The sequence below is a fragment of the Lactuca saligna genome, chromosome 2, assembly GCF_052625555.1.
Source record: "Lactuca saligna cultivar CGN05327 chromosome 2, ASM5262555v1, whole genome shotgun sequence".
Lineage (NCBI taxonomy): Eukaryota > Viridiplantae > Streptophyta > Magnoliopsida > Asterales > Asteraceae > Lactuca > Lactuca saligna.
The window spans coordinates 52242719-52268705 of record NC_136418.1 but is presented as its reverse complement, the minus strand read 5'-3'; the positions used below and the strand labels follow the sequence as shown (position 1 = coordinate 52268705).

The 25987-nt window shown below is 37.8% G+C and overlaps 1 pseudogene; it reads left to right on the top strand.

Moving 5' to 3' along the window:
• Positions 1-1745: 1745 nt before the first annotated feature.
• On the top strand, positions 1746-21770 carry LOC145029723 (uncharacterized; annotated as a pseudogene).
• The last annotated feature ends 4217 nt before the right edge of the window (positions 21771-25987 follow it).

The following is a 25987-nucleotide window of genomic DNA, read 5'->3' as shown; positions in this document are numbered from 1 at the left end:
TTCAGTCATATACATACATTACTAGTAACCGGTGTTGTAAAACTCGCCGAGTTGGCCGATTACTCCTCTGAGTACTCGCTACTCCCCCCTTGCCGAGGCGAGTTACATAATCCCAAGTACTCCCCGATTGGCCCCTTACGAACTGAGTAGTTTTGTGAAATTTGGTCAACTTGGTGATTAATATGTATAATATACTTAATGATTTATTATTTAACACACACACATGTGATTATTACTACATATATATTTTAAATTTAAGTAATTATTCACGAAGTGAGACCATTATGTTGTTATTCATTTTTTGTGTATTCACATGTATCCAATTTTGTTATATATTTCAATCAACTTATGATTTTATCTTATGATTTTGACATATATAATTTCCATAAAAATATTTATACAGAAATTTCCAAATCCGAGTACTCCCCGAGTACTCCCGAGTACTCGCTACTCGGTAGTCGGCTGAACAGGTACCGAGTAACGAGTTCTACAACCTTGCTAGTAACTATAATAGGTATAGTTAAAGATACTACTTACTATTCCTAGTACAAGGAATCACACAAGAGTCAGTTTATTCATGAGTCTATGCAAATGATCCATGCATGGATCATGAAAGCCAAAAATGTGATGGAGTAGTGATTAGTAGTGGGCTAGAAGGTGGTTTGGGCTCAATGGTTGGGTTGTGCATGGTAACCCACAAATTGAATTAGGGTTGCATGAAGGCTAGGGTAACATTTTTAAAGCTTCATAAGTGCTAAAACCGTTACTTTTTACTTCATAAAGCCTCCTAGCCGTTTTTATCACTCTTTGGTGGATTAGGGTTACACTTTAATGCTTTTGATGGCTCTTTAATGCTTCTTATGGCTCCTTAATGAAGCATAGACGTTTTTTTCTTCACCCTCAAGTGTCTTGGACATTTTTTTGTGTTATTTCAAGAGTTTCCTTAATTTTCATTTACCAGATGTAATGAATAATTGGTTTGTTGGCTTGTAACCACCAAATTTGTAATAAAGGCTTCATATAAAGCCAAGTTTATGCATGGGAAAGATAATGCACGAATTTTAATCAAAGAACCTTTATTTTCACTTTGAATTATTGTCATACTTCACAAATTATCATCTTTTGGACGTGATCCTTGAGTTGATCGAATTCAAACTAATAGGTCTTAGTTTGTCTTCAGATTTACAAGCTATAGGTATATTTTGTTTATCAAATCTATCCTTGTCATTCCATATATTTGTGGTTGTTATTATAGCTTAATTTACCTAAACACTACCCCACTCACTAAATCAAGCCCATACACGCATCATAAGTGGTATCAGAGCGCAGAATGGATTTTGATGATCCGGAGTTCCTACAAAATCTTCGAGAAGCATCCAAGAAGGTGGAAATCGAAGGCAACCCCGCCATGGTGAACATAGGGTTGTGGAAGAATTAAGGTGTCTGAATTGCCTGAATTTGTTGGTGGAACCGATCCTGAACGCTACTTGGAGTGGGAAAGGAAGATTGAAAGAATGTTTGAGTTCAAGGAAGTGGATGATGAAAAAAGCTGCAAGTATGCCATTCTCAAGCTAAGTGGTGGTGCTTCATTATGGTTTGAAGGGCTTAAGGCCAAGAGAACCCGTGAAGACAAAGAAAAAATTTGTTCTTGGCTTTCTCTAAAATAAAAGCTAAGAAAGAGATATGTTCCTTCTACTCATAGAATTGCCACTTACAAGAAGATTGTTGATTTGAGGTAAGGAAAAATGAGTGTTGGAGAATACATTGATGAATTTGAGAAGTTGTCCTTGATGGGGGATATTGAAGAACAAAAAATGACTCGTTTTCTAAAAGGGTTGAACTACAACATTGCCAATGTTGTGGAGTTGTATCCTTATGCTGATTTTGGAACTCTTTGTGGTTTGTGTTTGAAGTTGGAGGGGCAAGCCAAAGCACGTTATGGTGGGAGTTCAAGTTCAAGTCTCGAAAGTCCCAAGTCAAAGTCGTGGTCCAAGCCCGAGTCTAGCAATAGACAAAATTCTGTTTCTACTCCTTCTGGTTCTAGTAATGTTCCCGTTGCTCCTAAACTTACTAGTGGTACCAAAGAAACTAGTTTGGAGAAAATTAGATGTTTCAAGTGTCAAGGTTTTGGTCATTACCAAAATGCTTGTCGAAATAAAAGGGTGGTGACTTTAAGGGAGGCCGTTGAATGTCGTGAAGAGTTGGAGGAAGAAGAGAGGTTGGCGGGTATTTTTCATGATATACAAAAAGAAGAGGAAGAAGAGGAGGAGGTAGAGTATGAAGCACTGGTGTATGATACAGTTTTGGTGCTTAGAACCCTTAAAACTCAAGGGGTTCAAACTGTGGATGATATGGATCAACGAGACCAATTTTTTCACACCAAATGTTTGGTTAGAGACAAGTGGTGTAGTTTGATTATTGATGGTGGAAGTTGTACTAATGTTGCTTCTAATGAAATGGTGACCAAATTGGGTTTGTCTACTACAAACCATCCAAAACCATATGTTCTTCATTGGTTGGATGATGGAAGCAAAATAAAGGTGACAAAACAGGTTAGAGTTGGTCTAACTATGGGGTTTTATGAAGACGAAGTGTTGTGTGATGTTATTCCTATGGATGCATGTCATATTTTGTTGGGGCGTCCTTGGAAATTTGATAAGGACATGTTACATAGAGGGAGGAGGAATGAATATGAGTTGAAACACAATAATAAAAAATTTGTGTTAAAACCCATGTCCCCAACGGCTATAAGGTCCATGAATTCTAAACAAGTAAAAAAACCTAATCTTTCTGTGTTTGCTAGTGAAAGGGAGGTGGAGCAAGTTCTTGACAAAGGTGATGTGATTTACATGCTTGCCCAAAGAGCATGCAAAGGTGGAGAAGATGGTGCATGGAGAAAAAGATATTGCTGATTTGCTTTTAGAGTTTCAAGATGTGTTTCCAAGCGAATTACCACCGAGTTTGCCTCCAATATGTGGTATCAAACACCAAATTGACCTTATTCCGGGTGCCCCTTTTCCGAATAAAGCTGCCTATAGATGTAATCCGGAGGTGACAAAGGAGTTGCAAAAACAAATTGATGAACTCATGAAAATGGGTTATGTTCGTGAAAGCCTAAGTCCTTGTGCTGTTCCAGTTTTGTTTGTTCCAAAAAAAGATGGTTCTTGGAGGCTGTGTGTTGATAGTAGGGCTATTAATAACATCACCATAAAATACCAATTTCCTATTCCTAGAGTTGATGATTTGTTAGACGAGTTGCATGGTTCTATTGTGCTCTCAAAAATTGATTTGAGAAGTGGTTACCATCAAATTCATATGCGTGAAGGGGATGAATGGAAAACACCCTTTAAAACTAAACATGGCTTGTATGAATGGACCGTGATGCCTTTTGGTCTAACTAATGCACTTAGCACTTTCATGCGACTAATGAATGAAGTGCTAAAATCTTTTTTGGGCAGGTTTGTGGTGGTGTACCTTGATGATATCTTGGTATATAGCAAGAGTTTGGAGGATCATTTGGTGCACTTAAAACAGGTTTTCAAGACGCTTAGAGCTCGAAAACTCTATGGGAAGCAAGAAAAATGTTCGTTTTTGCTGGAAAAAGAGGGATTTTTGGGTTTTGTGGTGTCAAGAAATGGCGTGTCCGTAGACCCATCCAAAACTGAAGCAATCAAGTCATGGCCTATTCCTACTAACATTTCTGAAGTTAGATCATTTCATGGTCTTGCTTCTTTCTATAGAACATTTGTTCGTGATTTTGGTACCATTGCAAGTCCCATAACAGGTTGTTTGAAGAAAGGAGTCTTCGCATGGGGAAAAGAAGCTCAGAAGCCGTTTGCAAAACTCAAGGCATTGTTGTGTGATGCTCCTATTTTGGCTCTTCCAGATTTTTCTCAACCATTTGAAGTGGAGTGTGACACAAGTGGAGTTGGTATTGGGGCTGTTTTGATCCAATCCAAACGTCCTATTTCTTATTTTTTTGAAGAGTTGGGTGGTGCTCGTTTGAATTATTGCACTTATGATAAGGAGTTTTATGCTATTGTTCGTGCTTTAGATCACTGGAGTCATTATTTGCGTGCAAATCATTTTATTTTGCATTCTGATCATGAATCCTTGAAGTACATCAATGGGAAACAAAAGTTGAGCACAAGACATGCAAAGTGGGTGGAGTTCTTGCAATCCTTTCATTTTTCATGCAAATACAAGGGTGGCAAAATCAATGTGGTGGCTGATGCACTCTCGAGGCGTTACTCATTATTGGTGACTTTGGATGTTCGTTTCTTGGGATTTGAAACTCTAAAGGACCATTATCAACCTGATATGGACTTTGGAGATATGTTTTTGAAATGTGCAGGTGGTCCTAATGGTGAATTTGTGATTCAAGATGGATTTCTATTCAAAGGCAATCGCCTTTGTGTCCCAAAACATGTAATACGGGAGTTGCTGATTCGTGAAGCTCATGGCGGTGGTTTGGCTGGTCTATTTGGCATTACCAAAACTTTGGAGGTGCTTAAAGAACATTTCTTTTGGCCAAAAATGTTGGTGGATGTAACCAACATAGTGGGAAAGTGTGTTACATGTCACATGGCAAAAACAACTTTCAAGCATGGTGTTTACACTCCTTTGCCGGTTTCTATTCATCCTTGGGAAGATGTGTCCATGGATTTAATTATGGCTTTTCCTAGAACTCAAAGGGTGAAGGATTCCATTATGGTGGTGGTGGATAGGTTTTCAAAAATGGTTCACTTTGTGCCATGTCATAAAACCAATGATGCATCTAATGTGGTTGATTTATACTTTAAAGAGGTGGTTCGTTTGCATGGTATTCCTAAAACAATTGTTTTTGATAGGGATTCCAAGTTTCTAAGTTACTTTTGGAACACTTTATGGAGGAAAGTGGTTATAAGTTACTCTTTAGTACATCCCATCATCCACAAACGTATGGACAAACGGAGGTGACTAATAGAACTTTGGGTACTTTGTTGAGAGGGTTGGTTAGCAAAACTCAAAAAGATTGAGACATCAAACTTGCCCATGCTGAATTTGCCTATAATCGTTCTCCTACTTATGCAACAGGTCATTCTCCTTTTGAAGTAGTGTATGGTGTGAATCCTTACATGCCTTTAGATTTGATTCCATTGCCAAAGGATGAATTGGTTCACAAGGATGCTAATGACAAGTTGAAGGCCATGATGAAACTACACCAACAAGTTCGTGAGAAGATTGAAACTGTGAATGAGTTGTACAAATAGAAGTCAAATAAGCATAGGAAACCACGTGTCTTTGGTGACTTGGTGTGGGTGCATATGAGGAAAGAACGTTTTCCTAACAAAAGGAAAAACAAGTTAATGCCAAGAGCCGAAGGTCCTTATAAAGTGGTATCACGTGTCAATGATAATGCTTATAAGGTAGACTTAGGAGGAGACCATGGAGTGCATGATACCTTTAATGTGGGAGATCTTTCACCTTATCTTGATATTGATGGACTTGATGAATTGAGGTCAATTCCTTTCAAATGGGGAGGGGATGATCCATGCATGGATGATGAAAGCCAAAAATGTGATGGAGTAGTGATTAGTAGTGGGCTAGAAGGTGGTTTGGGTTCAATGGTTGGGTTGTGCATGGTAACCCACAAATTGAACTAGGGTTGCATGAAGGCTAGGGTAACATTTTTAAGGCTTCATAAGCGCTAAAACCGTTACTTTTTTACTTCATAAAGCCTCCTAGCCGTTTTTATCACTCTTTGGTGGATTAGGGTTACACTTTAATGCTTCTTATGGCTCCTTAATGAAGCATAGACGTTTTTTTCTTCATCCTAAAGTGTATTGGACGTTTTTTTGTGTTATTTCAAGAGTTTCCTTAATTTTCATTTACTAGATTTAACGAATAATTGGCTTGTAACCACCAAATTTGTAATAAAGGCTTCATATAAAGCCAAGTTTATGCATCGGAAAGATAATGCACGAATTTTAATCAAAGAACCCTTATTTTCACTTTGAATTATTGTCATAGTTCACAAATTATCATCTTTTGGACGTGATCCTTGAGTTGATCGAATTCAAACTAATAGGTCTTAGTTTGTCTTCAGATTTACAAGCTATAGGTCTAATTTATTTATCAAATCTATCCTATTCATTCCATATATTTGTGGTTGTTATTCTAGCTTAATTTACCTAAACACTACCCCACTCACTAAATCAAGCCCATACACGCATCAACAAATATACTGTTACAAACTAGACAGAGAATACTAGGCAAAGAATAGTATAACAGAGAATACTATAATAGAGAATACTAGACAGAGAATACTATAACAGAGAATACTAGGCAGAGAATACTATAACAGAGAATACTAGATAAAGCATACTATAACAGAGAGTACTAGATAGAGCATACTATAACAGAGAATACTAGACAAAGAATACTATACATACATAGAATACTATTACTACAACAAATATACTATAACAAGGTTCAGAGATAACATAATGTGAGATACTACTTCATGACACATCGACCATTTCATTATGTCACGTTTTGTAACCATAATCTTCTGAAGGGAGAGTGTGAGTTTGCGTATAGATCTATACTGGATTGACTATCCTACACCTTTGTTGTTTGCTATAGTGGGACTTGCAAGTCCACGGGTGCCAAATGTCATTTCTTCCGACGTCTTTCATCGTTGTGTTTTATTCAGATTAGCATGGTAATGATCATATCACATTTTGCCTTAAACCATTGGCTTTCAGGTAGTTATTACTTCGGTAATTAATTCAAATAATACTATAGCACACATATACATTTTCCCATTATATTCAAATTGTGATCTTCTCACATAAAGGGTAATATAATACTATATTTTGGTAATGATAGTCATACTTGGGAAAAGCTTTAATTTTTACAAAGAGACAAACATACAAAACAGTCGAGTCTTGGTAGAAGACTACTTTTTATACTAGTAGAAAATATAGGATTTTCTAGGAGTTTTCAAACATATACAAAACTTTACATTGTTCAAATAAAAACTTATCTTTTAAACATTTAAAAGTCTTTTCTTCACAAGCTTTACTAATCAATAACACTAAAATACTTATGAATTCACCAGCTTTATGCTTATCTACACTTTTAAATAACTTGTATTCTCAGGTCACAATAAACAGGTACGACGACCAGGTGTTGTGAAGACGGAGCAGTCAAGACTCATCTTTTATTTTGATTATTCTTTATGTTGTTTTATTCTATGAAAGAACACACTTGTATTTAAAATTATACTATTAATGCAATGGATGATGTTGTTGCTTGTTTACTACTTTGCATTGTTGTGATACTTTACATGACGTCCTCCGCCCCAGAACGTTTCCGCCGTTCTTGGTTTTGGGGTGTGACAGATTGGTATAAGAGCGTTGTTTATAGTGAATTGAGTATATCAACCCATCAAAGATATACAGACTATAAATAAAATGGGATTAAAATTACTCTAACCAAGAGTTTATACTTTTAAATATTAAAATATTTAACTAAGTATACATACCTGCGTTCATACTAAAATCAGTGTCACGATGACAAGAACAAAAGTATTACGATTGTTGAATATCACAAGTAAGCTCGGGGATGTATGGTCAGTTCTAGGAGTGGCATAGCCTGATCAACTATACTGGTTCGAGGAGTGATTAGCATATGCCCAAGAATGGTTGTGATATGGCGATAAGTCTAAAAACTTACCAACACTACTACAATGAAAACACTAGAACAGAACATAAGTCTAAAATAATATAAGAGTATTTTGTGTTACTATAAGTACTTATGTGAGAACTAAAAATATCTTCATTACTAGGTCCATAGTTGCTAAGTGGATACGCTAAAGTTATATATAACTAGAATGTTATAGACTTAGAATCTGTGAAATTTTGCTTTACCCCCATTCCTTGTGAATTTGGAGTTAAGGTCACTTATTCGAAGGCCTAGCCTATTTTGATTAGATATAAATGATATGAACTTTACAAATAGTGATGTAACTAATGAAGATTATCTTATAATTATCCAGTTAGTACGTCTAATAATTATTTCTTTACCCTAATTCTCGTGTAGATAACATGGTTGGACTCCATCTCCACGGCGACCCGTACCTTCCGAACGAAGGCAATGCTGGATGGTTTAAAGAAGAACCAGAGGACGATCATCCAATCCTTTTGAATGATCACCATGTTGAAGACCTTTTGGATGGTGCTAACTCCGAGCCCAAGGTTGAGAACCTACCCCAGGTAGCTCCCATTCCAAATTCTAACCCGCGTCCGACTTTTCATGTCCCGACGCCTCCTTGGGTAGAATGCTTGGAAACATGGAGCGAAGAGCAGAATCAACCTATGCCATTCAATGGAGACCAAATTTTCTATAACATAAGCGAAGGAAGCTCAGCAGACAGAGTTCTGCCAATCCTAGTCCAAAGAGTTGCCTAAAACGAAATCCAGGGTAGGACAGCCCTCCAGGGTATCATAGAGGTTGATGCCAATGCAGGAATGTATACCATTTGCACCAATCACATTAAACAAACTCGTGAGAGATATGAGAGAGACCATGAGACCCTGCTATGTCCTGTCTATGTCCTATGTGGCATTTTTCTACGAAACTATCTTGTACTGTAGGTACTTTTAGTTAGGCTTTTATGCGGCCCAAACCTTTCTACGCCGGATATGATGTAAGACCTTCTACAAGGTCAAATTTTCCCAAACTTATTACATCATAAATAACAATGATATTGACAGTCGGCTAATTTTTGAAACTCACTCTAGTCGAGTTATTGGACTATGGTAATTTAGCTCCGGGATCATTTCCAATTCTTGTCGAAGGTTGGATAGCAATCATCTGGTAACCATTATATGATATTACTTCTACCCTTACTAGGACTACATCATAAGGATGTAGGTCAAACCCTTGAGAACATACTTCTACTCCTTTCATGAACGATCGAAATACATCTAGGTTCAACCATAATCGCTCACAAAATCATTTTTTTTCGTGTAACAGAATCATGTCACCAAAGAAAAGTAAACAACCCGTCAACCAGACTCCAACTCTTCAGATTGATGCAACTACCTTTCAAGCTGTAGTCTCAGCTGCCGTGACAGCTGTCATGACTCACCTAAATGCTAACAATGCAAATGTTAGCGGGATGGTTATCAATAATTCTAATCAAAGTAACAACCAAGTACATCAATGAGTAACAAACTACCATGACACTTCGAATCTCAAACCCAAGAGTAATAAACGAAAATTCAGGGATAGATTTAAAGGCAAATCACCCCGAGGGACGAACAAGAAACAATCACATGTGGCAGCATTCGCGGCCACGATGTCTGTAACTCTTACTACCATCCCTAATAGCATCCCGGATATCCCAAACCCAGCCAGACAGTATGTTGGAAACCTACCAAAGTGCAATAAGTACAACTTCCATCACCTAGGTAGTTTTCGTCTGTTACACTGCAATAACTGCAACAAGAACGGACACACTACCCGCTTCTGCCAGACTCAGATCCAACACATTACTTCAACCACCAATGTTGAAATTTTTCGTATATGCCATCTATGTGGTGTAATGGGACATTTAAAAAGGGACTGCCCAACAGAGAAGGGTGACGAGGGAACAGGAGGAGCTTGACTCCAGAACAACAAAAGACAACTAAGGACCCTACTATAATATAGGAACACTTCCAATCAGCAGTATTTAAGTATGCTTTTAAATTGTTTAAAACTAGTGCAACTTGAGTCTTATATTTTGCGAGATCCTGTTGGTAAAGGGATCCTCGTGCTGTGTACTTATCTTCTATAGTATACCTTGTTCGCAGCAGTAGTCTTGTAGTTAATATAAAGTACTGTAACTCTGTTAAAAGTTTCACTTTTGTGTTTTGTCTGTAATGCCTTTATGATATAATCTAATGCCTTTATTTTCCAAGTGATTATGATACTATCAGACAACTCGAGTCAATTCAACTCTCAGAATACCAGTTCGTGCATACATCTCTTTCTCCGTAATCCCCTTTCTAGCGAAGCCGTCATTCCAGAACTCCGAAGTACTCATGCATAGAGTACCCTATGTTTCATATCCCTTCCAAAGAAACTTCAGAAAACCTTCCCAGAATACCAACTCATATAGTACGTCAAGTTCAATACAAAGACCCTTACGGTTGATCTATCTCTGAAGAATGTATACACAAGGGTAGTATATAATCAAGGTTCTACAGGTTGAGAATTGATGATTCCGCTTTAACTTCTTTTCCTTGTTTCGATGTGAGATGAAAGGAGAATCATTTATTCGACTACCATTTCAATCTTAATTATATATGACTCGTATACACGAGATGGTGATTGATGAACCATGTATGACTTCCAATACGGACTTCAGGACGGAGACTACTCAAGACTACGAGTGATCGTGCCGTCTGTCACACCCCGAAACTGATGGCAGAAACGTTCCGGGGCGGAGGACGTCATGTAAAGTATCAGAACCAATGTACATAGTAAGCATAGTAAACACAACCATTACATTACATACAAGTATTTACATTTTTTTGAAAGCAAAGTTATACATGATTATATATATACATCCAAAATGAACAAAAGTAAAGACGAGACTGCTAAAATGCTCCGTATTCTCCAAAAGATCGCGGAATACCTGTCTAACGAGGACCTGAGAATACAAGCAATTTTAGAAATATCAGCATAAAGCTGGTGAGTTCATAAGCGGTTTGTTTCTGTAAAAGAACAAGTTTCCTTTGGTTTTCTGAAAAAGTTGTTATCCAAGAAAATCCCATATTTTCTTATAAGAAAAGTTTAGTTATCCATTGGTTACACAGTCTGGTTAAGAACAGTTCAATTATCCCAGGAAAAACCCTTATTTTCCTTAAAAGTTTGTGATTGGTTATCGATTCGGAATGCAGTGTACAAGTATCTACCATACTTGTATCGTTAAGAGAAGTATCCTGAAAGCCTGGTTATTCTTGAAAAGTACATTAGTTTTAACATGTATATAAAACTAATAAGTAAGTAGAAAAGTTTTGATAATCTAAGTTGCGAGTTCCATAACCATACAATATACTGGATAAGGTTCGTAACGGGGCCAATATCGTTTTATGACTTTTGTCACCTGTGGACCAGTCGGTCTCACTGTAGCTAGCAGACAGGTGCGGGGTAGTCAATCCTGTATAGATCTATACACTTAAGTCACGTTCTCCCTCCAAGAGATTCTGGTTACAGGGGTAGTCCTACACTCTCGTATCCGGGGGAGTGTTACCAAGGACGTGTCTCTAATCTTAAGATTAATGAAATTGGTCCTTCACTCTCGTATCTAGTGGGAGTGTTACCAAGGACGTTATAAAATTTTGTTGATTAGTCCTTCACTCTCGTATCCAGGGGAGTGTTACCAAGGACATTAGAAATTCCTGTTTATTAGTCCTTCATTCTCGTATATAGGGGACTGTTACCAAGGACGTTAGAAAGTTCTGAGATTAATGCTTTTAATAGTAATAATGTGGAAAATCATTTGTGAAATATAAAATATAACATTTTATAATGATTTTCGCACGTAGTTTGAAAACTAACGCTGCAAGTTCAGCGGTTGGTTAATACGGTTTCCAGTATTAAAAGCATACAAAATATGAAACATTTCATATAAAATAATAAGTTTGAGTACAATATTTCCTTGTACTTTTGCTTGTATCCCCCCTGAAAACATTGAGAAACACAGAAAAAGGTGTAGGGGTATGAACTCACCAGTCGAGAAATGTGCCGGTTAGGATGCTAAGTGTCAGTTCAGGGCTTGAATACATGCGAGGTTCCTATCTAATATGAAGAGATACATAATTGTATCTAATTAGACTTTGAACCACTACTTAATTAAGATAGTTCACTCCAAGATGCGAAAACACTTTATTTCAAGTGTTAGGAGTGATCCGGGTTGCATCTAAGGAGGTGTAAGGCCTAGATATGGAGTTTGCTCTTCAAGAGTAAACTCCTAAGGGAGTTTTCGGCCCAATGACCATATCCCCAGGAGTTTACAACTGTAAACTCATGGGTGGTGTGTTGTTGGATGTTTAATGGCCTTACAACACTTGTGGAATTAGGCTAGGTTCAGTTCTAAGGCAATGGAAGTGATTAAATCACCAAATGGACCATTTAAAGGAGTTTACGACTGTAAACAAGGAGCTTACGACTGTAAACTCTTACATACCCTTTCCTTTTTGTGTTTTGATGATCCTAGGTTAAGCACATGTGATTCTAGTCCAATGTACAAGCCATGGAAGGAAATTAGGGCACCATTTGACCACTTTAGAGGAGTTTACGGCCAAGGAACCGTTCCTTGGGGGGTTTACGGCCATAATCTCCTAAGGGGTGGTTTTCTTTTAAGTTTAAGGTCCCTAATGCAATGGTGGTTGGTTCTAGACATTATTCCAAGCCATAGGAGGTGTATAAGGGGATTTTGACACCTTAAATGGTGTTTACGGCCTATGAAGGGGTGTTTACGGTCCAAGAATGATCTTGGGCCGTAAAATCATGTTTACTCCCCAAACATCAAGTTTTAGGTGTTCTAAGTTCGTATATGTAAGCCCCTAAGTCATAGCTAAGCACCAGAAGTGATTTGGGAGGGTTTTTGGGCTTCAAAACCCCATTTATGGGTGGTTGTGGTTTGGGATTGTTCCTGGGCCGTAAACACATACCTTTGATCATTTTAAATGATTTAGACATGGATTTAAATGTTAAACAAGCTACACTATCAGCTAGGATGGATCACTTACCAAATTAGAGCTTGAAAGGGGTGGTTTTGGATCAAAACTTGGATTGTAGAGAGAGAGAGAAGAGAGAGAGAGAGAGAGTGAAAAAGATTCAAATGAAGTCCACTCACCCTTATATAGGGTTTGAGTGTGAGGCCCGGTGGAAATCTACCCGATACCAACGTTAAACGAGGCTTATGGTCGCACCCGATTAAGTTGTCGTAACCCGACGTGGTTGAAGCAAAAAAATTTCCAAGTGAATATTGAGGGTGTTTTCACATGTTTCTAATGTGTTTGGACACTCATAAAGTCATAATAAAAGTGTCAATTTAATTAACTTTATCCAAAATGTTAACAAAAAATTGGAATACAAACGGGTTTTTATTAAGGGGAACGAGTTACAGTGACATAATAATGTTCGGATCGTCACATTATCCCCCCGTTAGAGGGATTTTCGTCTCGAAATTTAGAATTAAGGTACAAATCATGGATTTGGAAAGGGAGGCGGATATTTCTGTTTCATCAAGTTTTCGTGCTCCCAAGTGAATTCGGGTCCCCGCTTAGCATTCCAGCGAACCTTCACTATCGGGATGCGACTTTGTTTCGTATGTTTGATCTCTCAATCCATGATATCGATGGGTTCTTCCACAAAGTTCAGGTTTTCGTTGATATCGATCTCATCAAGAGGGATCACGAGAGTTTCATCGGATAGACACTTTTTAAGATTAAAGACGTGGAAGACAGGATGGATGTTGCTATGTTCTTGAGGTAGTCAAAGTTTGTAGGCTACGGGACCGATCCTAGCGAGGATCTCGAAAGGTCCTATGTACCTCGGGTTAAGTTTCCACGCTTTCCAAAGTGTATCATGCCTTTCCAGGGTGAGACCTTCAACAAGACACGATCTCCAACCTGGAATTCCAAGGGTTTTCGTTGTTTATCAGCGTAACTCTTCTGTCTGTCTCGTGAAGCTTTTAGGCGTTCTCGGATTTGAATGATCTTCGCTGTGGTTTCGCAGATGATTTCAGGACCAGTGAGAGCACTGTCGGGGACTCGACTCTTGGCTAGCTGTGTGTCCTCTACCTCGGCCCAGCACAGAGGGGATCTGCACTTGCGACCGTAGAGGGCTTCAAACAGGGCAACCTTGAAGCTGGTGTGGTAGCTGTTGTTATACGAGAACTCGATCAAGGGTAAATGGGTGTCCTACGAGTTTCTGAAATCGATGACACATGCTCTCAGCATGTCTTCCAGGGTCTGCATAGTTCTCTCACTCTGTCCGTCTGTCTGAGGATGATAAGCTGTACTCATATCCAACTTAGTTCCAAGAACTTTCTGAAGGGTCTGCCAAGACCTTGAGGGAAACCTGCTATCTCGATCGGAGATAATGGATACAGGCACACCGTAGATTCAGACTATCTCTTGGATGTAGAGTCGCGTGAGTCTTTCCATCTTGAACGATTCTTTAATCGGAAGGAAGTGAGCGGATTTTGTCAAACGATTGACAGTTACCCAAATAGTATCGTACCCACTCGAAGATCTGGGTAACTTGGTGATGAAATCCATAGTAATCATCTCCCATTTCCACTCAGGTATCTCGGGCTGCTAGAGCAGACCCGAGGGTTTCTGGTATTCAACCTTCACCTTGGTGCAAGTCAGACACTTGCCCACGAATCTGTACAAATAAGTGGGAATGGATGGTCATCATTAATGTCTTCGCCTTGTTACTTGAGCTTTCCTTTCGGCTAAGGGCATATGCTACCACATTGGCCTTGCCAGGATGGTAGCAGATTTCACACTCGTAGTCACTGAGTAGCTCTACCCATCGCTGCTGCCTCATATTTAAGTCCTTCTAATTGAAGATGTGCTGAAAGCTTTTATGGTCGGTGAAGATCGTGCAATTGGTTCCGTAAAGATAATGTCTCCAAATTTTCAGTGTGAAGACCACTGCTCCTAGCTCCAGGTCGTGAGTTGTATAGTTAACTTCACGTGCCTTTAGCTGTCTTGAGGCATAAGCGATAAATTTTCCTCTCTGTATTAGCACACAGCCTAAACCCTGATTGGACGCATCGCAATAGACAACAAAATCCTCTGTTCCTTCAGGCAGGGACAGGATAGGTGCGCTGCACATGGTTCGCTTCAGTGTTCTAAAGGCAGTGTCTTGCTTTTCACTCCAACAAAAGGGTACACCTTTCTGTGTTAGAGTGGTTAGGGGTTTGGCGATTCTTGAAATTTTTTGAATGAATCTATGATAGTAGCCGGTGAGACCAAAGAATTGACGAATTTCTGTGGGTGTCTTCGGTGCCGACCAATTCTCCATTACCTTGATTTTGGACGGGTCCACATGTATACCCTCCTCACATAACACGTGACCAAGGAAAGCTACCTTCCGAATCTTGAATTCGTACTTGGAGAATTTCGCGTACAACTTCTCCGATCTAAGTGTTTCCAACACTATCCTCAAGTGTTTTTTGTGATCTTCTTCGCTTCTGGAATAGACAAGTATGTCGTCAATGAACATGATGATGAACTTGTCCAGAAAGGGGCGACACACCCGTTTCATCAGGTCCATGAACATAGTCGGTGCATTGGTTAGACCGAAGGGCGTCACTACGAACTCGTAGTGACCATATCGAGTCCTGAATGCTGTCTTGGAAACATCATTCTCGTGAACTCAAAGCTGATGGTTCCCTGATCTAAGGTCAATTTTCGAGAAGTAACTGGCTGCCTGAAGTTGATCGAAAAGGCCATCTATTCGAGGAAGAGGATAACGGTTTCTGACGGTCAATTTATTCAACTCATGGTAGTCTATACACATCCGAAAGGATCCATCTTTCTTCTTCACAAATAATACCGGGGATCCCCAAGGTAAGGAACTCGGTCTGATGAACCCTTTGTCGAGAAGCTTATTGAGCTGGCTGGATAACTCTTGCATTTCTGCTAGAGCTAAGCGATATGGAGACTTGGCTACGGGGGTAGCTGCAGGAATTAGGTCGATGCGAAACTCGACTTGGCAAGAGGGATTCCCAGGAGCTCTTCGGGAAAGACATCAGGAAAGTTGCAAACTTCGGGGATCCTCTCGAGGTCTTTAACTTCCTGTTTCTCATTGATTACATGAGCTAGGAATGCGTAACACTCCTTTCGCAAGAGATTTTGAGCTTTGATGCACGAAATGATGCGAAGATTGGAACTAAGTTTGTCGCCATAGATCATGAGAGTCTGATCAGAGGGGAGATTGAGACGGATGTATTTTTTTTGTAACAAAGGATATCAGCATGATTGGGACTCAACCAATCCATACCAATGATAACATCAATGCTCTTTATGGAAACTAGCATTAGGTCGATGGGAAAAGAGTGGTCGTTTAGGGTAAGAGTACATCCTATGAATATGTCGTTGTCGTTTTCTTTCTCACTGTTAGCCATCTCGACGGTAAACATTTCAATTAATGGTTGGGGGTTAGGTTTAAGAAGATGTTTGAATGAATGGCTAACAAAACTTCTTTCAACACCAAAATCGAAAAGGATATTAGCATAAGAGTTGTCGAGAAGGAACGTACCTGAGACAATAGTGGGATCGGTGACTGCCTCCTCTCGTCCCATAGCTAGGACTCTCTCGGTGTTGCTAGCTATTGCTGCCTTGGGGCAGTTTCGCTTAAAATGCCCGACTTCACCGCAACCATAGCAGGCCTGACCGACACCCGCTCCAGAAGATTGATTTGTTGATTGGGTTGGTGTTTTGCAGTTTCGAGCAGTGTGGCCCTTTTTGCCACAGCTGGAGCATGACAGTTCACGACATGGTCCGGGGTTATGGTGGAAGTTACACTTGTCACATCGAGAAAGGGTACCAGCATACCTACTGGTAGGTGTTTGAGTTGTAGAAGCGCGACAGAAATAGTAACGGGGGTAGTAGCAGCGTTGACTGCCATAGTTTGCTACTTCTTGGAAGATCCTTGTGAACTCTGACTCTTCCGTTTTCTCCAACATCTCTTCTTATTTTCATTCCTCCCTTTAGCCGGTTCAGGAGCGGTGGTCACTTCCTTCAAATCGTCACTATGGTCAATCAGAGTTTGCACTAGGCATTTGGCGCTGTCGTAGGTGTCTGGCTTCGCAACCAAAACATTACCCTTGGTTGGTTGGGTCAACCCCCAGATGAATCTCTCAATCTTTTTGCTTTATGGGGTAACCATTCCTAGACAAAGAAGCGCAAAGTCATCAAATCTGGAAGTGTAAGCGGCGATATCGGAACCCTTCATCTTTAGGTTCTAGAGTTCATGCTCCAGCTTCTGCATTTCACCCCGTGGGCAGTAGTCCGTAAGCAGAAGCTCCTTCATGCTCTCCCAATCCATAGCATTGGCTATAGGCAGGGTTTAGGATTTTACTCGGCCATTCCACGAAGTCAGGGCTTTATCGGTGAAAGTGCAAGCGGCGAACTTTACCTTATCAGTTTCTGAATAGGCACAGCTTTCGAAAATAGATTCGATTTTCTCGAACCATCGAGTTAGGGAAATGACACCTCCAGTGCCATTGAAGGGTGTGGGTTTCGTGTTCATTAAGTCTTTGTAGGAACACTCTTTTCGGTGTCCCTGACTACCCTCCTGGTTTTGGGGTTGAGTACCACCTCGTGGCCCGCCTGAACCACCGGGGTTCATTTGTGACATGGCACTACCGAGAGCTATTTGAGGTAGCGGATTTTGAGGACAAACTTTGATTCATATGGGGGAGAATTGTAACATTCAAGTTTTGGTAAGTTTCACTTTTAGCCCTTAATGCAAAATTGTTAAAATTTTGGTCCGATGGTTAGTACAGTGGGCGTACTCTATGAGTACGCTTAGCGTATTAGCCTTTTTGATGATCGTGGGTTTCACCCACGTATGCTTGGGCGTCCGTGGAGTACACATAGCGTACACAATTTTGAGGTAGACCCTAATTTTTAGGGTTTGCACCTTATTTAAACATCATTATAACATCTTTTGGACACTTTTGAACAACCTCCATCTTCCCTTAACCTGAAAATGAAACCCTAAGAGCATTTGGTGAGTTTTGAGTTTGAGAGTGATTTGATGGTGTTTTGTGGTGAAGAAGAAGAAGAGGAACACTTGGAGGAGTAGCTTGGTCTTGTAGATCAAGGATCACCTTCTCATTTGCAATATTTTTGAGGTAAAAATCTCACACATTGATGATCATTTGTGTTAGATCTACTTTATGGTGTTTCTTAGGTATTTTTGAGTCTTTTGAAGTAAAGATGAGCTTTTGATCCATTCCAGAAGCACTGGATGCTAGATCTAAGCTCCATTTAGGCCTTATGTTCATAAAAATGAAAAATTTATGGATATTTTCAGTTAATGCGAGTATTAAGCCCTTTATTAAGCTCTCTTTGGAGCTTTGAGTCCCATTAAGCCATGTATGAGTGTAAAGTTGACAACTTTACGCGATAAGTCACCCCTAGGCATGCGTGACAACCCGTAATTTTCTATCTTGTACAGTTAAACACTTCATTGAAAGTCAAACTCATTCCTGCTAACTTTTAGCACAATTTGGAGTCTGTTTGTGTGTTCTGAGCCTTGTACACTTAAGGGATAAGTGTTGGGGTTTATCTACTGAAGCTATAACACAAAGAACAAGCCTAAAACACATTAACCATGAGTTCATAGCCACCACAAAGGAGTTTATGGCCGTAAACTCCATGTGGGCCGTAAACTCACCTTATATGATGAAATGTTGGCCATTTATTCATTCATTTCCTTTGCTTGGCTAATTCTCTTCCAAATCCTCTCAACTATCATCCCGATCTTCATCCCCGATCTACAAAACTAGTAAGTTTCTTGCAATAACTAGTAGATATCTTACTTGATCTAGTGATCTTACATGATTTCATCCGTGAAATGATTCCATTTGTGTAGATCTTCAAGTTTCACCAAGAACACACACTAGTGTTCTTGGCCAAAACCGACATTCAAGCTCCTAGATTGTAAGTAATATTGTTCTAACTCGTTGTACACTAGGTTTAACATGTTTAGGCCTTAGAAACATCAAGAATCAAAGGATGAATAAGAGTTTACGGCCAAGGATCTCCCAAGGACGTAAACTCCCTTTAAGGGTGCAATGATGCCCTCTCTTCCTTCCTTATGCTCAGAACTTAGCCAAGAACCAACCACCATTTAACTAGGGACCTCAAACATCAAAATAGTACTCCATACCATGATTTTACGGCCGTAAACTCATGGGGAAGTGGTCCTCAGGCTGGAAACACAAGTTAAGGTCAATTCTTGGACCTTAAACTCACCTAGCCTCTTGTTTAGCCTTGGAGCACTTAACCATTTAGGACATCATAGCTTTAAGCCTCAAATTGAGACCCTTTAGAGAGTTTATGGCCAGGAGTGAACTCCCCTGGGCCGTAAACTTAATTAAGTATGGTCCATGGGCCATAAACTCAATAACAATGCCTTGAACTCCTTTGTTGCAACCTAATCGCCTCCTAACACTTGGACCAAAGTGTTTTACACACATTAGGGTGTTTATACTTTTCTAATTAGTGTTATAAACACTAATTGTATACATACATATGTCTTTATATGTTATTAGGATCATTGTGTGTTTTCAAGTCTTCACTTGACACCTAACACCTTGTCCGACACTTCCATACGATCCACTCACTACAGGTGAGTTCATACCCCTTAACTAACCTTTTAGATGTTTTTAAATGTTTATAAATGATTTTATAGGGGGGATATGAGTTGAATCATACTAGTTATTACATCAATCACATGTGATTAATAATTAGCATACAAATGGATTTACTACACTTTTAGCTGTTTTACTCAGTATACTACTTCACAATGACTTTCTCAAACGTTTTTACATGTTAAACTCTTTATCAAACTATCTTACATACTGTATTTTTCTTTCAAACTTTGTTATAACTGTGTTTCACACAAAGGTTTTCAAGTATTTCAAAGTATGTTTCAAACAAAGGATTTCTTAGGGTCTGTTTGATACCCATCTGTCTGGGTTTGAGTCAGCAAATTGGGCTGACTCGGTCAGACCTTAGATGTTTGATGGGGTGCTTTCTTGGAAAGATATCTGGCTCAATAGTCTTACCCAATCATCTTTGTAACATATGCTGACTGGGAATAAAGACAATCGTGCCCTTGAATTTTTTCTTCCATCATTCCATTCTCGTGACCTAAAAAAAAGCACCGAAAGCTCCGACTTGTTTCCATATTGCAGTGATGCTGCTCGTCCAGCTCACTTCCATCTTGCAAGTCACTGCCATCACCTCGGTCGCTGCCATCTCGCCACCGTGTAGCCACCATCTCGCCGGCCAACAAGAGGTCACCATCACCGATTAGTTTTTCGATTTCTTGTTATTCAACCGCTACAATTCATCAAAAACAGGTAATATTGTTTGCTGGTTCATTTTGGAATTGATTGTGTATATCCAATTTGGGGTTTGGGAAAGCTGATTTTGGGTTTGGGATCGATCGACCGGTGAAATTGAATAAAACCTCTTATCTTTTATACAATTGATTGTGTATATCCCTTCATATAATGCATCGATTCAGTAGATATATTCCATACACACCATTATTTTTAATCAATTTCATTGATTTAAGTGGGTCCAGATTTGTTTGCAAATTAATTGATTTCATAATATTATTTTCTGGTTCATCTTGGAATGTAAATAGAGGATTCCATGTATATATACTGACGCTACACCATTATGGAGTAAACCAATAAATATATCTAAAAGATTCCAAGTAGAGCTGGTTCATCCATAAATGTAAATTGATTTCATAATATACTTCATAGTGGTTTGCAAATTTTTATTGGTTTATACCTGCAGATTCCAAATAGAGTTGCAAACCATTTATTTCGGTAGGCAATCAACAGTATATCTACATGGATGAACTTTTTTTTTGAATTTTGAAGCGTTATTTGCTGGAATATTACATCCTTTTTTTTTTCTCTCTGCTACCGGGCGTTGTTTATTACTACCACTACAAGGTAGTGGCATTGCTGTTTGATGGCCTTCTATTTACCAATATATACATATTATTTGCCTTGTTTTTGTGTTTTTTGGTAAATTAAAAGAAAAAAGATATTGTCTTTGAAATACTTGAGCTTGAGAAGGTGTACAGAGATCATAATTACCATGTCTATTTCAATTCATTTATAATTGGGAGTTTGTTGTTTTATGGCATCAACATGATTGTTATAATAGATAATAGACATATCACAATTCCATAGATTTTATGCTTTTATTGGTACAAAATAATCGTTTTATATTTAAAATTGTTTTTGATCATGATAAATTTAAGATAAATTATTTTAAACATTAATGTTTTAGGATGTTGGTTTGGAACGAGAGTGAGGACACAACTTTTATTGATGCATGTATCCATGAACTAACCACTAATGGTCGTGAGGGTTCCGAACTTAAGGCTAGTTCATGGAAGACAATACGCGAAAAATTGATAAACGAACACCGTAAAGAGGTTGATCAGAAGCAAATAAGAAATCACCTTGACTACTACAAATCAAAGTATGTTGCTTGGGTGAAACTCAAAAACAAAACCGGCAATATATATGATCCTATAAAAAATAAATTTAATTTGACTGATGAGCAATGGAAAGAAGAGGGGAAGGTAATATTTTTATAATAAATACTATTATGATTATTTTTATAACATATCCTAATGTTTATAAAAATTGTAAACAGTTGAACAAGTTCGTGTTGTCATTGAAAACCAAACGTCTGTTGTTCCCTGATCTTTGCACCCAACTATTTGAAGGGTCGACCTCAACTGACTTTCAAAGTTGGGGGCCATCTTCTACACTCCCTCGTCCTGTAGAAGAGCTTAGTGCCCATGATTTTGATGATGATGTTCCAATGGAAACTTCAACACAACACGTAGGTGCAAGTGAAGAATCTTCGGGGAGTTCAAAAAATAAGGAAGTTGGTGGAAACAAAAGAGTTGGTGGAAAAAAAGAGATGCAAGGGCATTAGAAGTTGAGGATGAGATTGTCAAGCTTTCAAGGTCGTTAGTGGAAAAAAAAGAAAGAATTGATAAAAGTGAAATGGATAAGGATGTTGATGCATGTATGGAGAAATTTAACAAAATGGAATGGGGAGAAGAAGATGAAAGACACAAAACCGCTCTTTTGCTATTTGGTGAAAGTGCCGATGTTAGGAAAGTTTGGTTATGACTTTCACATACTAGTTGTGAGTCGTGGGTGATGGGTGCGGGTAGGAAATATGGTTATGTTTGATGATGTTTACTAGTTTTTTTGTTGCATGACTTTTTGTTACTTGCATGACATTTGGATGCTATGTTTGATGACTTTTTTGGATGTTACTTTGGATGATGTGTACTAGTTGTTGTTACTTTTGGATCCTATGTTTGATGACTTTTGTTACTTTGGATGATGTTTAGATATTGAATATGACTTTTGTTATTTACTAGTTTATTATATTATGACTTTTGTTACTTAGGAAAGTTTGGTTACTTTAGCATGTTACCTAGTTGTTTGTAACAGGTCAAATATGGTTTCTGATGGTGAAGTTATAGCTTTTCTTTTACTTGTGTTTTATTGGTTGAGGTCAAACTGGCGCAAGCTAATCAGAATCCATACAATTAGAGATAACGATTCAAGCGGGTATGCGTATACGCAAGATTTGATGTACGGAGAGCCTAGACAATGTTTCGATATGATATGTCTTACACAAGAGGCATTTTCTTTATTATGCAACCACTTTACCCAAAAAAATTGGTTGCAAGCTAGTAGGACAATAAGCATTGAAGAGAAGATGTCTGTGTTCTTACATTTTATAGGACTTAATGAACGTTTTCGCGCGGTTAAGGGAAGATTTCATCACTCCACACAAACAATTCATCAATGTTTTCATGAGGTCCTAACAACAATGATGTGTTTTGCAAAAGAAATTATAGTAACAACAACTCCTAATCCAACAAGACATAACTCGGAATGACATAGACGGTTAAAAAACATTTTTTATGGAGCAATAGGTGCATAAGATGGAACTCTTGTACATGCGGTTGTACCCATTGTTCAACAAACTCGTTATAGAGGAAGAGGAAAAGGAGAATGTTTTCAAAATGTAATAGGAATTTGTGATTTTGATATGATATTCACCTTTGTTTGGACTGGATGGGAGGGTATAGCACATGATTCAAGAATTCTGAAAGAAGTTGCATTCAATTCGACTTCTGGATTTCCTTTTCCTCCACCAGGATTGTAATTTGTATATGATTTTTATTATCTATATTTTTTATATAATATGTGTCATTATATAATACGTGTGACATTTATTTGCAGATAAATATTACCTTTGTGATGCCGCATATACAAACACTCGTGGGTTTATGGCTCCATACCGCAATACTAGGTATTGGTTAGCCGATTTTCGAAGAGGCAGAGCTTTAACTAGAGAAGAAAGGTTCAATTATGCTCATGCACAACTTAGAAATGTTATTGAGTGTGCTTATGGTGTATTGAAGGCGAGATTCCCAATCTTAAAACAAATGACTCCTTATCCTTTTACAGTGCAAAGAAACATAGTCATTGCTTGTGTCGCGGTCCATAATTTTATAAGGAATTACAATATAGAAGATGACTTGTTTAGAAATTTTGAGGAGGATACTATGGTTACTCCTGACGTCCAAGGTGGAAGAATTGATAGAGAAAACATACAAAGCATAGAATGGGGTCCAGAAGCCGTTGAATATATGCGTGTTTTGCGTGATTAGATTGCAAATCGACTACTTTCACCTACTTTACATTAAATTATTATGTTATTTTAAATTTCATTATGTTTTTATTTGGATATTAAATGATTTATGTTTAATTTACATTTTGTATGACATTTTTATTTGTGTAATTTACATTTTGTATGACAATATGTATGTTTTTATAATTATTCAGCAACTTAATCCATCACTATATATAACAGCAGGGTAAAATGGTAATTTTTTATCACTCAACACATTCAGTCAAATGTACAATCAAACAATAGGATTTCTTATTGAGTTAGGATTTCTTACCCATACAGACCTTTCCCAATCAGCACTTTCTCAGTCAACAACTATCAAACGACCCCTTATACTTCAAACTGTTTATGTCAACAAACTGCTTTTAAATCATTTTACAAAATGACATCAAGTCATCAAATTTATTATTAAACTCTTCAAATGTTTTACAATAGTTATTTTATACTTTTATATTGTCAAATGCATGCCTATATATTTATAGTTATGTAAGTAATATTTAAAGGACTTAGGAATGCTAACTCGCCTTAGTTACTTTTCCTTGTTTGATTGTGGCCTTAGGGTATCGGTTATTTGTCCGAAGCTCGTCTAAATATTAGTTACATATTATGTATACATATGTAGACACAAAAGTTCTATCAGCCAGTTCAGTACCTTTGGGTAGCAAAGGCATACCTTCATTCAGTCATATACATACATTACTAGTAACTATAATATGTATAGTTAGAGATACTACTTACTATTCCTAGTACAAGGAATCACACAAGAGTCAGTTCATTCATGAGTCTATGCAAATATACTATTACATACTAAACAGAGAATACTATAGCAGAGAATACTATAATAGAGAATATTAAACATAGAATACTATAATAGAGAATACTATAACGGAGAATACTATAACAAAGAATACTAGGCTAAGAATACTATAACAGAGAATACTAGATAAAGCATACTATAACATAGAATACTAGATAGAGCATACTATAGTAGAGAATACTAGACAGAGAATACTATACATGTTGGATATAGTGTCTAAGTCCATAACTTTATTCGGTATGAACTTGACCCGACCCGACATGGTCCATTTGGGTTGCATGGCATTGCAATACTTGGATAGACTAAATGAGAGAATAAGGTACTTATGATTATTAATATATTATAAGTTCTAATATATTAATAATAATATTATTTAATTAGTATTTGATCGAGTATTAATATAGTATTAATTTGGTGATCAAAGTGAGACTAATTAAATATATAAGGGTTGATTATGACAATCATCAATTCTTTTATGGTGGATTAATGATCCATGGTTTATGGGTTATGGATGTAACCATTTGGAGCTCCATGGATAGTCCATGGGAGTTACAAACCCATGGGTCATGAGAAATGAAGAGTCATGATAATTATGGGTCTTCTTAATGAAACCCTAATTGTGACACAATTATAAAAGGAACCCTTTGGCTAGTAAAATCGGACCTAGGAGGTTACTAGAAAGGGCATAACCGATTTTGAGTGCTAGAAGTATTATCTCAAGTTATTCCAAGTTTTGTGGTGTTGTGTGAAGCATTTGAGGCACAACATTTGGGGTGCTAGGCTCACAAAGTCTTGAAGGAATCCAAGCAACAACAAGGTATGTATTTCTACTAGTTCTTTATGTTTTATGTAATCCCCATGCCATGCTAGTTAGGAAATAACCTTGAAAATGAAATTTGCATGTATATAGAGAAAAAATAGATTCAAGGTTATTAGGGTTGCATGTACACTTAGGAAGTGTTAGAATGCTCAAAACCCATCAATACATACATATAATACTATTACTATAACAAGTATACTATAACAAGGTTCAGAGATAACATAATGTGAGATACTACTTCATGAAACATCGACCATTTTGTTATGTCACGTTTTGTAACCAGAATCTCTTGGAAAGAGAGCGTAAGTTTGCGTATAGATCTATACTGGATTAACTATCCTACACCTTCGTTGTTCGCTACAGTGGGACTTGCAAGTCCACGGGTGCCAAATGTCTTTCATCATCGTGTTTTATTCAGATTAGCATGGTAACGATCATATCACATTTTTCCTTAAACCATTGGTTTTAAGGTAGTTATTACTTCAGTAATTAATACAAATAATACTGTAGCACACATATACATTTTCCAATTATATTTAAATTGTGATCTTCTCACATAAAGGGTAATATAAAACTATATTTTGGTAATGATAGTCATACTTGGGAAAAGATTTCATTTTTACAAAGAGAAAAATATACAAAACAGTCACGTCTTGGTAGAAGACTACTTTTTATACTAGTAGAAAATATTGGATTTTCTAGGAGTTTTCAAACATATAAAAAACTTTACATTGTTCAAATACAAACTTATCTTTCAAACATTTACAAGTCTTTTCTTCACAAGTTTTACTAATCAAT